We start from the raw sequence: 9,442 nt of genomic DNA on the forward strand, positions 1-9,442 counted from the left end.
TTTTACACTATCTTATCACTGAAACATCAATATTACACTTCAAGTGCGACAATGGTACTGTGCTCCCACTAGTAATCATTTCTTGGTTATTAATATTGTCCTTTCCCTGCCCCCAATAGCCTTGGAAATGTGAGGATTGAATGAACATTTTAAAATCATTATTTTCAACATATTTTACATGGACCCATTCAATAATAGGGGACATAATTATTCTGGAAAAAAAAGAAGACTCTTCATCAAGCCCTAAAGAGATGACAAAATAATCTCTGGAAAACAATCAAACAAACAAAACAAAAACAAAAACTAACCCCACAGTCATTTATTAAATTAGTTTTAAAAATACTAGAAATAATTTCAGTTAGTAATATATGACTGTACTAGGAAAAGTGATATAAATGTGATTTAAATTTTAAAAGTCATGACTGATTACTTCAAAGAGATTATTAAAAGCTGGGTATATGTGCTAAAGAAGTGTCTCACCAAATTAAAAATGGGGGGTGTATAGTGTTAATATCCTAATACATGCTTCTAATACCATCTATTTAGGAGGATAAGGCATAATGATTAAAATTTTAAGGCCAGCATGGGAAACTTATTAACATCTCATCTCAAAATTAAATTTAAAAAAATGCTAGGAATGTAATTCAGTGAAATGGCACCCTTAATTTCAATCTCAACAATCACAAAAAAGGTGCTATTTCTTCTAAAAAATTACAAAATTTTTAAAAATTATAAACTTGGCAACATTATGATAAAAATTTTATTCAAAATTTTACCATTGAAAGGTATAAAGACAAGTGACAGTGAGAGAACTAGACCTTACATACAACTAAGCATTTTGATAAGAAAAATGAAGTGAATTACAGACCAAGAGAAAAGCAGTTTGGGACTTGAATAATGACTTTATATAAAGAGAAATGTTCAAAAATTAAAAAAAAAACAAATTGGTGAAATAAAAAACAACATTAGATACAAAAAAATTACATAGCATTTAAGAGAACATGAAATAAATCCTCATGAACTAAAGATGAAGTTGTAAACAACTGTTATTCATAATGCTCTTCAATAAGTATCATAGTGAGCCATTATAGTATATAGTTATATGATAGCATAAGGCTACTGCTATATTACTTCATACAGTTAAAATATGGGGGCTGATATAAAAGAGGAAGCATGTTAAAAAAGAAAGAAGTAGCGCCCCTCCCCGCCAGCCCCGGCGAACGCAGCTGGGCCCCGGGGAGCAAGTCTTGGAGCCGCGCTTCTGCCGGATCGGGGCCGGGCCGCGTCGCCGCCTCCTTCCGCCGGCCCCGCCGCCGGCCATGCATTCTTCCGGCTCCTCTTGCTCCCGCAGCCGGGGCCCGACTCTGGCTAGTCCGAGGAAGACAGAATGGACTCCAATGTGAGAATGGCTGCGTCTTTGGAAGAAGCTCCACGAAGGGGCTGGATCTTGGTGAAAGCCCTGATGAGATTTGCCTTCATGATCTTCAACAACCTGGTTGATATTCCATCCTACGTCTGCTATGTAATTGTTCTGCAGCCCCTTCGAGTGCTGGACAGTAAGCGGTTCTGGTATATTGAAGGAACCATGTATAAATGGCTTTTAGGAATGGTGGCTTCCTGGGGATGGTTCGCTGGATATACAGTGATGGAATGGGGGGAAGATATTAAAGCAATTTCAGAAGATGAAGCTATGATGTTGGTGAACCATCAGGCAACAGGAGATGTGTGCACACTGATGATGTGCCTACAGGACAAAGGACGGGCTGTTGCTCAGTTAATATGGTTGATGGATCATATTTTTAAGTACACCAACTTTGGAATTGTTTCTCTAATTCATGAAGACTTCTTTATAAGGCAGGGAAAATCTCATCGTGAGCAACAGCTGCTGCTTCTCAAGAAGCACCTAGAAAATAATTATAGGAGCAGAGATCGAAAATGGATTGTTTTATTTCCCGAAGGGGGCTTCCTCAGGAAGAGGCGAGAAACAAGTCAGGCATATGCCAAGAAAAATAACTTGCCATTTCTTACACATGTCACTTTGCCAAGATTTGGTGCAACAAAAATTATTTTGAGTGTACTTGTACCACGACAGGAAAATGGAAGTCAAGCAGGAGGAGATGCTAAAGAATTAGAGAGCAAATCAAAAGGCCTTCAATGGATAATAGATACAACCATAGCATATCCCAAAGCTGAACCTCTAGATATTCAAACTTGGATCCTTGGGTACAGGAAACCAACAGTCACACATGTCCATTACAGGATCTTTCCAGTTAAAGATGTACCCCTGGAGACTGATGACCTTGCCAATTGGCTTTATCAACGCTTTATTGAAAAAGAGGACCTCTTATCACATTTTTATAAAACAGGAGCCTTTCCACCTGTAAAGGGTCAGAAGGAAGCTGTTTCCAGGGAGATGAACCTCAGCAACACGTGGTTATTTCTTATATACTCTTTTGCAGTGTTGTCAGCCTGTATGTGGTACAACATCATTGAGTATTTTTACCATTGCCTATTTTAGGAATTGACTTGGACTTGTCAAGGTCACCATAGGAGTTCAAACTTTCATGAGTGTGCATTATTTTACATGTGCAAATCAGAATATATAAAAGAAGCGAAGGAAATTCAGTGGATGAATTAATATTTATCCCCCTTTGGGATATTTTAAAACTCTATTAAAATGAGGATCAGTAATATAATGACCTGCTGATATATTTTAAGAACTTTTCATGTTTTAAAGAGATACATTCTACCACATATAGGCAAACATCACATTTGGAGAAGAGGAAATCATAAAAATCATTCTGAAAGACTGTCTGAAAGAAACTGTTGCCACAGGATCTACCTGGTCATTTAGTTCAAGCTCAGAATTAGATCTCTCCTAGCTAGCAGTCCCTGTTAGAGCAGTGCGCCACAGTGCCCACATCTCCACCCGTTTGGGCTGTGGTACTAGTAGCCATGAGGGGAGGGAGCTTGAGGCACCTCCCAAAGAGTGTTTTCCCTGTTGCTTGAAGTAACAAACTTCAGTCCTTAGCACCTGACCAGGTGCAGTTTTGATATTCCCTGTGGGGAGGAACCAGTGTCCACTGAACAGCTCCTGGCATAGACTCTGATTTTATGAAGGCTAGCTCAGTCCAGCACCATGTTTACATGTGCTAGTGCTTTCCTTTCCACCAGGGTAGGGTGGGGTGGGGGCATCACCCCGTTTCTCTTTTTGTATAGAAGGCATATTATAAATTGATAATTGTATTTTACAAAATGCACTTTTATCAGATGCCAATATAGCAAATGATAGTAACATAGCCTGAAGACAAAAGTAAGCCTCGTCAGTGAGTGGGCTTCCTGGGGGCTCTCCTGTCTCTGCAGTTTTGCCCGCAGCTGCTGTCCAGCACCACCCTGCATTGGGCACCTCCCTGACAGGGTGATCCTGTTTGTAACTAGAGGCTCCCTGTACCCCTCTTTGACATAGTATCACTAAACGCATTTGGGGATGGATGAACAAATTAACATAAAACATTTAGATGATCAATTTAAGGGAAAATAGACTAGTTCATTAGGAAAATAAGATCAAGAGCCAGACATTGGCTTCTACTGGTGACTGGTTCTCAAGTGGCTCCCCTCCATATCTGTATAGACAGCAGTGTGTTCCAGCATTATATCAAAGAGCTGCCCCTCTCAGGGTTGGTGTAACCAGGAGAGGCCTGCACAAAAGGCTTCCCAGTCTCTTCCAATTGCTTTTGAAGAGGGTAACATCAAGTTTCTGTTATTTCTAGAAAACTTTTTTTTTTTCCTTTTGGTCAGTATGTTTATGTGATGTACCTCACAGGAGAACCAAACTTTTCTCAAAAAAATGCTGGCCCTACATCAGTGTTGAAATAGAGAATGTTTTCAGTTTAGGGTTGTAAGATTAAGATCTAATAAGTCTGTGGTAGTTTTCTGTGATTTGAGCACTGTAGACTCCCCTGTTGTCACGAATTACACAAATAACAATTCTGAGAAGTAAGCTGTAAAATAAAAATAAAGGCTAATGTTTCTGTTTTCCAATGAACCAAAAAAAGATGTGAATTTTCCCACAGTTGTGTGGGAAAGATAAAGCAACACCAAATAAAAGCCCACAGCAGCTTCATCTTTAGGATAACTCAATATATGTGAAGGGGAAGGATGCATTAACTGAAATACCTCATTGAATATTATATTATACTATTAAAATGCAGAAGACAGTTTTGATATGTTTGGTTTGGTAACAATTGTTATAAAATGCAATTTTCTTGAAACTGAAGCATTTCATTATGTGTTCTACAGTGACAATGAGTAAGACCAGTCTCACTTGTAAGGTGTCAGTGATGATAGGAAGCCAAAGAGAAGCTCAGTGATGCTTCTGGTTGAGATCCAGCAAACATTACTTAATTACAAGATGAAATGAATTGTTCATTTGAGATATTAGCCATCTGGGGAGAGGTTGCTCACTCTTAAAAAATAGTTATGCATAGTCCTAGCTTGTAGACCTTTCCCTCATTGCAAAGCAAGTCACAGGGTAGAGTGAACAGTTCTCCTATTTTTTAAAAAAATGTATACATAAATGTGACTTAGAGCCATTTTTGACATTGCTGTGCTCCAAAGGAACGTGACACTGTTAAATATACTGTACACATTAAACTTTCCTGTAAGATGCTTTATTTTTCAAATGCAGTATCATTTCCACAGTCGTTATAGATGTGAGTTAATTTTTGAAAATTGATCCATGAGTTGTAAATAGATGTGTATTTGATCTGCCCTGCCCCTCTTTGATTCTTTCTAATATGTTCTTTCACTTCGGTTTGCAAATGTATTTGTTTGAGAGCCTTGATAGTGCTTTCCTTGTCAGTAACTGGAGTTCACCTGCTGTACTAGGAAATATAATGAGAAAAATCAGTGTTCTTCTATGGCAATCTGGGGAAGCAGCAATGTGCCACTATACAGAGCTGAATAAAAATTCGTATTTGAACTTTCTTTGTAAAGTGAGATGAAAGGAGGTCATATATTTTGTCAAGGGGAAAGAAAACAAAACTATGCCAGTGTTATACCAGTAGTTCTTTAGAATCTCAGCACTTCTTGGTCTCAGCTGGACTGCCTAGATTCCCACAGGAGATAGAGTTGAGAGCTCACTGTTGGAATCCTGGCATCACCAAAAAACAGTGATAGAGTATCTGCTTGGCCACAAGCAGATTCCGTGACTGCAAAAGTGACCAAGCCAGCTAGTCACTCTTAACTTCAGAAACAATTATCAGTGATGAAATATACACATGATAGATGGACTTAAGAGCAATAGAGGGTAAAGAAAAATTACAGAGTAGAAAATGATGTTTTGGAGGAGCAAACTAGTTGGTTGAGAATTTAAATAGAAGATTTTTAAAAAAAAAAGATAGCTGAGTTCAAACCTGTCATATCATTAAGTAGTTTTTGGTTTTTGATATTCAACCAATCCTTAATTTTTCACAGTAAAGGAACTAAAGATTACTGGAAAATTAATTACTGGATACTTAATCCAGTTATAAGTCATAAGGAAGCCAAAAATCTGATTCCTGAAGGAGTTTGAAGTTTTACTTTTCATCAAACTCTTTTTTCCTTCTTGGGATGCTTCTAATTAAAAAAAAATGATTTGAATTGTTATTAGCTTTTTCTTGCCTGTGTATGTAGGACTGTTAATGAATAGTGAAATAACATGGAAAGACAGAGAGATATGAGGAAGAGGAAACTCCAAAGCCTGAATAATCAATGGGCTGGAAAAGGCATCCCTGATTATCAAGAATAGGTTGTACTGATATTGTTATCAGCCTTTTTATCAAAATGAAATCTTACATCACCCAGTGTAAGCTTCAGAACATCATCCTAGTGTTGCTGCCAACTGCTGATGCTTAGGATGGCCCTTCATTCTTTGTTCATGTTGCTTACTTCTTGTGGATTTGACTTAGTAGTGTTTTTTTGACAATCACTTCTCTGAAGACTCTCTAAACTAGTTGGTCCTGGTTATAATCATAGAATGTAGTCTTTAATCATGGGTAGTCTTCTTAGTATTCTTTTTTATATTTAAAAAGGAAATGTTTTATTTGCACTACTGAATAGGAAGAGTTAACTGTTTCTTTGTTCTTTTTCTGAAGTCACTACATAGGACTTCACTCCAGAGTTACCATTGAGTGTGCTCAGCTCTAGTCCACAAAGGATGGATAAAAATGGTTTGTTTAAAATATTTATATTTTTTTCCTTTTTTTTTTTTTTTTTTTTTTGCCCTGCAGAGCTATGAGCTTTACATGTGTTAACGTGCCAGGCAAAGTCAAAAAGGAGCACAGGGCATCAGATATACTAGTTCATTTTATAAGGGGTAGAGACTAAGATGTTTGGGACCAAAACACCTACGTTGTGAAATTCTGTATCACAGAAGAGCCAGTGTACTCTGGAGCAGTTATTGCTTGGTGCTTTGTTGTAATCATTTTGCACCAGTCCCCAGCAACTAGGAACTGGGCCCTAGGAAAATGCTGGAGGTGCTGATCTGTTGGGGGAAGGTGACTGTAGCCATATAGAAGATTAAATATGGGTTTTTCTGTAAAATGTTCATCTGAGGATTTTTACATTTAATATTTTTAAGACAGTTTAAAGAGCAAAAAAATATTAAGTGTATTCTAATTGCAAAGTATGCACACATTTTGAATGGCTTTATTTTTATTGTGTAAAACTGTTGGACACATGACTGTGATGCACAAATTCTTTACATGTAAAGAGTCTATGCATTTTACAGTAACTTATTTTATGATTGGGTAATGAGACAGTTATACTTTAAACTGCCATTATTTTGTTAATTGCTTTCATTTTCTTTACAGTTATTACAAAGTTGTATTTATTTTATACAGATGGATTTTCATTTTCCTGATGCTGTAATGTTTATTTCAACTTGTTTGATCTTTCTTTGTATATCTGCATGTTGTAATGTATGAAAAGAATGAATGTAAAGGCTGTGGCAAATGTAATTAATTTTTGTAAAGGGCTGGTCACACATGGATCTGGTTTATGAATGCATTCGGGATGATTTTAATAACCAGGTTGCATTTTCAGAAATTTAGACATGAACACCAAAAGAAGCAAAAATTAATAGCTGGTTCTATTTTTTTTTTAACCTAGAGAAAATAAAGTTGATTTTTTCCAAAAAAAAAAAAAAGAAAAAAGAAAGAAGTACTAAACTTTGAAAAAAAGTAAATTTAGAGCCCAGAAACATATTTGGTTTTATTACATTTTATTTAACAAAACAAAATATCACATAAATATTTTATAAAAGTGATATCTTGTAACATATCATATGTATAGAGGCTTTCAAAAGAATTATGTAGAAATTATTAAAAAACAGAAATTTTTAGAAACATATGAAATACTCAATTATAAATACCATGTATGTAAATAAACCTCATCATTGAAAAGACAACATTTTGTTTTCTTCATTTTTTTTCCACATAAAACTCTTTGGATGATTTTGTTTTAATAAGAGACAAAGCAAGAGTTTTTTTTACTAAAATTTATCTGGGAAGTAAAGTATGTGAAATACTCCCAAACATTTAAATTAGAAGAACCAATAAGGTATTGATTGTTTTGTGACATTAATGTATATTATAAACTATATTATAATAATACAGACCAAAGAACCATAACATGAACAAAATGTAAATTCATATTTATTTTTACTTTTGGTATTGTTAAGAGCAACAGAAATGTTTAACTAAATTCAACCATATAAAAATTAATCTTCCCCCGCCTTTCCACCTGGAGAAATACAGTGCCTTGCACATAATAGATCCTTAAAAATACTGCCCTAAGAATGAGTTACTTGAGATAACCAAAGAAAAAAAATCGCTTCTTGCAAATAAAATATCTTACACTTTGGGGTGGTGATGTGGTGTGTCCTAATGGACACATAGCTGTCCTTTTCTGTCTCTCCCAATCCAGCATTCTAATTGCTGAGCAAAAGACCTACTCTGAGATATATAGTTGGCTCCTGCAGAGACACGGGAGAGACTAGAAAAATCTCAGACACAGTTGTCAGTGAGAGAGACTATGAATACAGTAGCTGGCCCCTCCAAGTATGTGGGAGACAATCTCTGACGTCTTCGTACCCAGCTGCAATGTGAAGCCAAGAAGAGAAGCAGGGCAAGATGTGCTACAGGGAAGGCAAGCAACCCTAAGAAATGGGAAGGACTTTAATTAGCTCTTTACTGGGCTAAATGTGCCAGGAAAGTGAAAAGGAAGAAACTAGTCATGTATGTAGAACAAAATTAATTCTTGTCTGTTGTATTTAATGGGTCAACGGATATTCAATAGAACAGTCACTTCCATTCTCTTCCCTCTCTCCCCCAAGCCTTTGAAAATGTACTTTACAAAAATTAAAGCTGGATTTCCTGATCAGGAGAAGACCTAATACAATCGCTGTGGAATACTTAGGAGCAAACCTGAAATCCTTTTGACCCACGGCTGCTGTGACGGGCAGAGGCATAGCCTACCAATAGGGGGCAGTGTCCCAAGCAAAGTGCGGCCTAGGCTCAGCCCATGTCAGAGCTCTAGCACTGGTTTTCCTGGTTCAAAAAAAAAAAAAGATCAAAAGTCCTAGTTGAATAAGACTTTAAAGGCATTTTACCTTGGTCTTTTCAGAAATTGAAATTCTCCATGTGCAGTAACACACACACACACTTGTTAAGTAGAGCAATGTGCTTCTTTTAATTAAAGCTGATCTCTTTTTGTGGGTGTTTGGCTGCATTTTGAGAGGAGAAAATCCCCTTCAAATAAATTTCAGGTTCACAGTTCAATTGTTCTCTGGAGAGAAATGGTGGGCAATGCTTTGGGAACTTGAAGGTAACCCAGCCTGTTGCCAAGGTGGAAACTTCTCTGCTTGACTTGCTGAGATCACAATGTTGACTTTCACTCGGTGGCTGCCAGAAGTACTGGAAGCACTGGAGCACTTGGCTCTTTTGCTCATTCACACCTTGCTCACCTACTACAGACGGTGTTTCCTTCCTTAAGCCCCGAGATGCCTCTGCCTATTTTTTTTTATTTTTTTATTGGTTATTCAAAACATTACAAAGATTGCCTCTGCCTATTTTAACTCCATGAAGCCATTACTCATGGTCTGTCTGTGTTCTTTCCTAGATTGGGTGATCATCTCATCGTTGAATTCTCAGTGACCAGTGACTCTGTAAGGTCTGGCACCTTGTGGGAACATGTGGTTGAACTTGGTTGAATGAATGAGTGAGTCAGTGCTAGAGTTTGTGTCCATGTCCTTGCCTCCTGTGCACTGTGATCAAATACTCTAAGTGTATAAATTTGTCACATAAATCTTTTTTCAGATCACATGTGATACTGTTTTCTAAATTAAGATGTCATGTGCCCAGATCCTTAAGAATCTCCAGAATCACATTTCTGTGAGCTTTTT

At 37.0% G+C, this 9,442-nt stretch overlaps 1 pseudogene; it reads left to right on the forward strand.

Moving 5' to 3' along the window:
- Positions 1–1,378: 1,378 nt before the first annotated feature.
- Positions 1,379–2,950, forward strand: LOC143641014 (acyl-CoA:lysophosphatidylglycerol acyltransferase 1 pseudogene; annotated as a pseudogene).
- The last annotated feature ends 6,492 nt before the right edge of the window (positions 2,951–9,442 follow it).

The sequence above is a fragment of the Callospermophilus lateralis genome, unplaced genomic scaffold (genome assembly GCF_048772815.1).
Source record: "Callospermophilus lateralis isolate mCalLat2 unplaced genomic scaffold, mCalLat2.hap1 Scaffold_82, whole genome shotgun sequence".
In the NCBI taxonomy this organism is placed as follows: Eukaryota; Metazoa; Chordata; class Mammalia; order Rodentia; family Sciuridae; genus Callospermophilus; species Callospermophilus lateralis.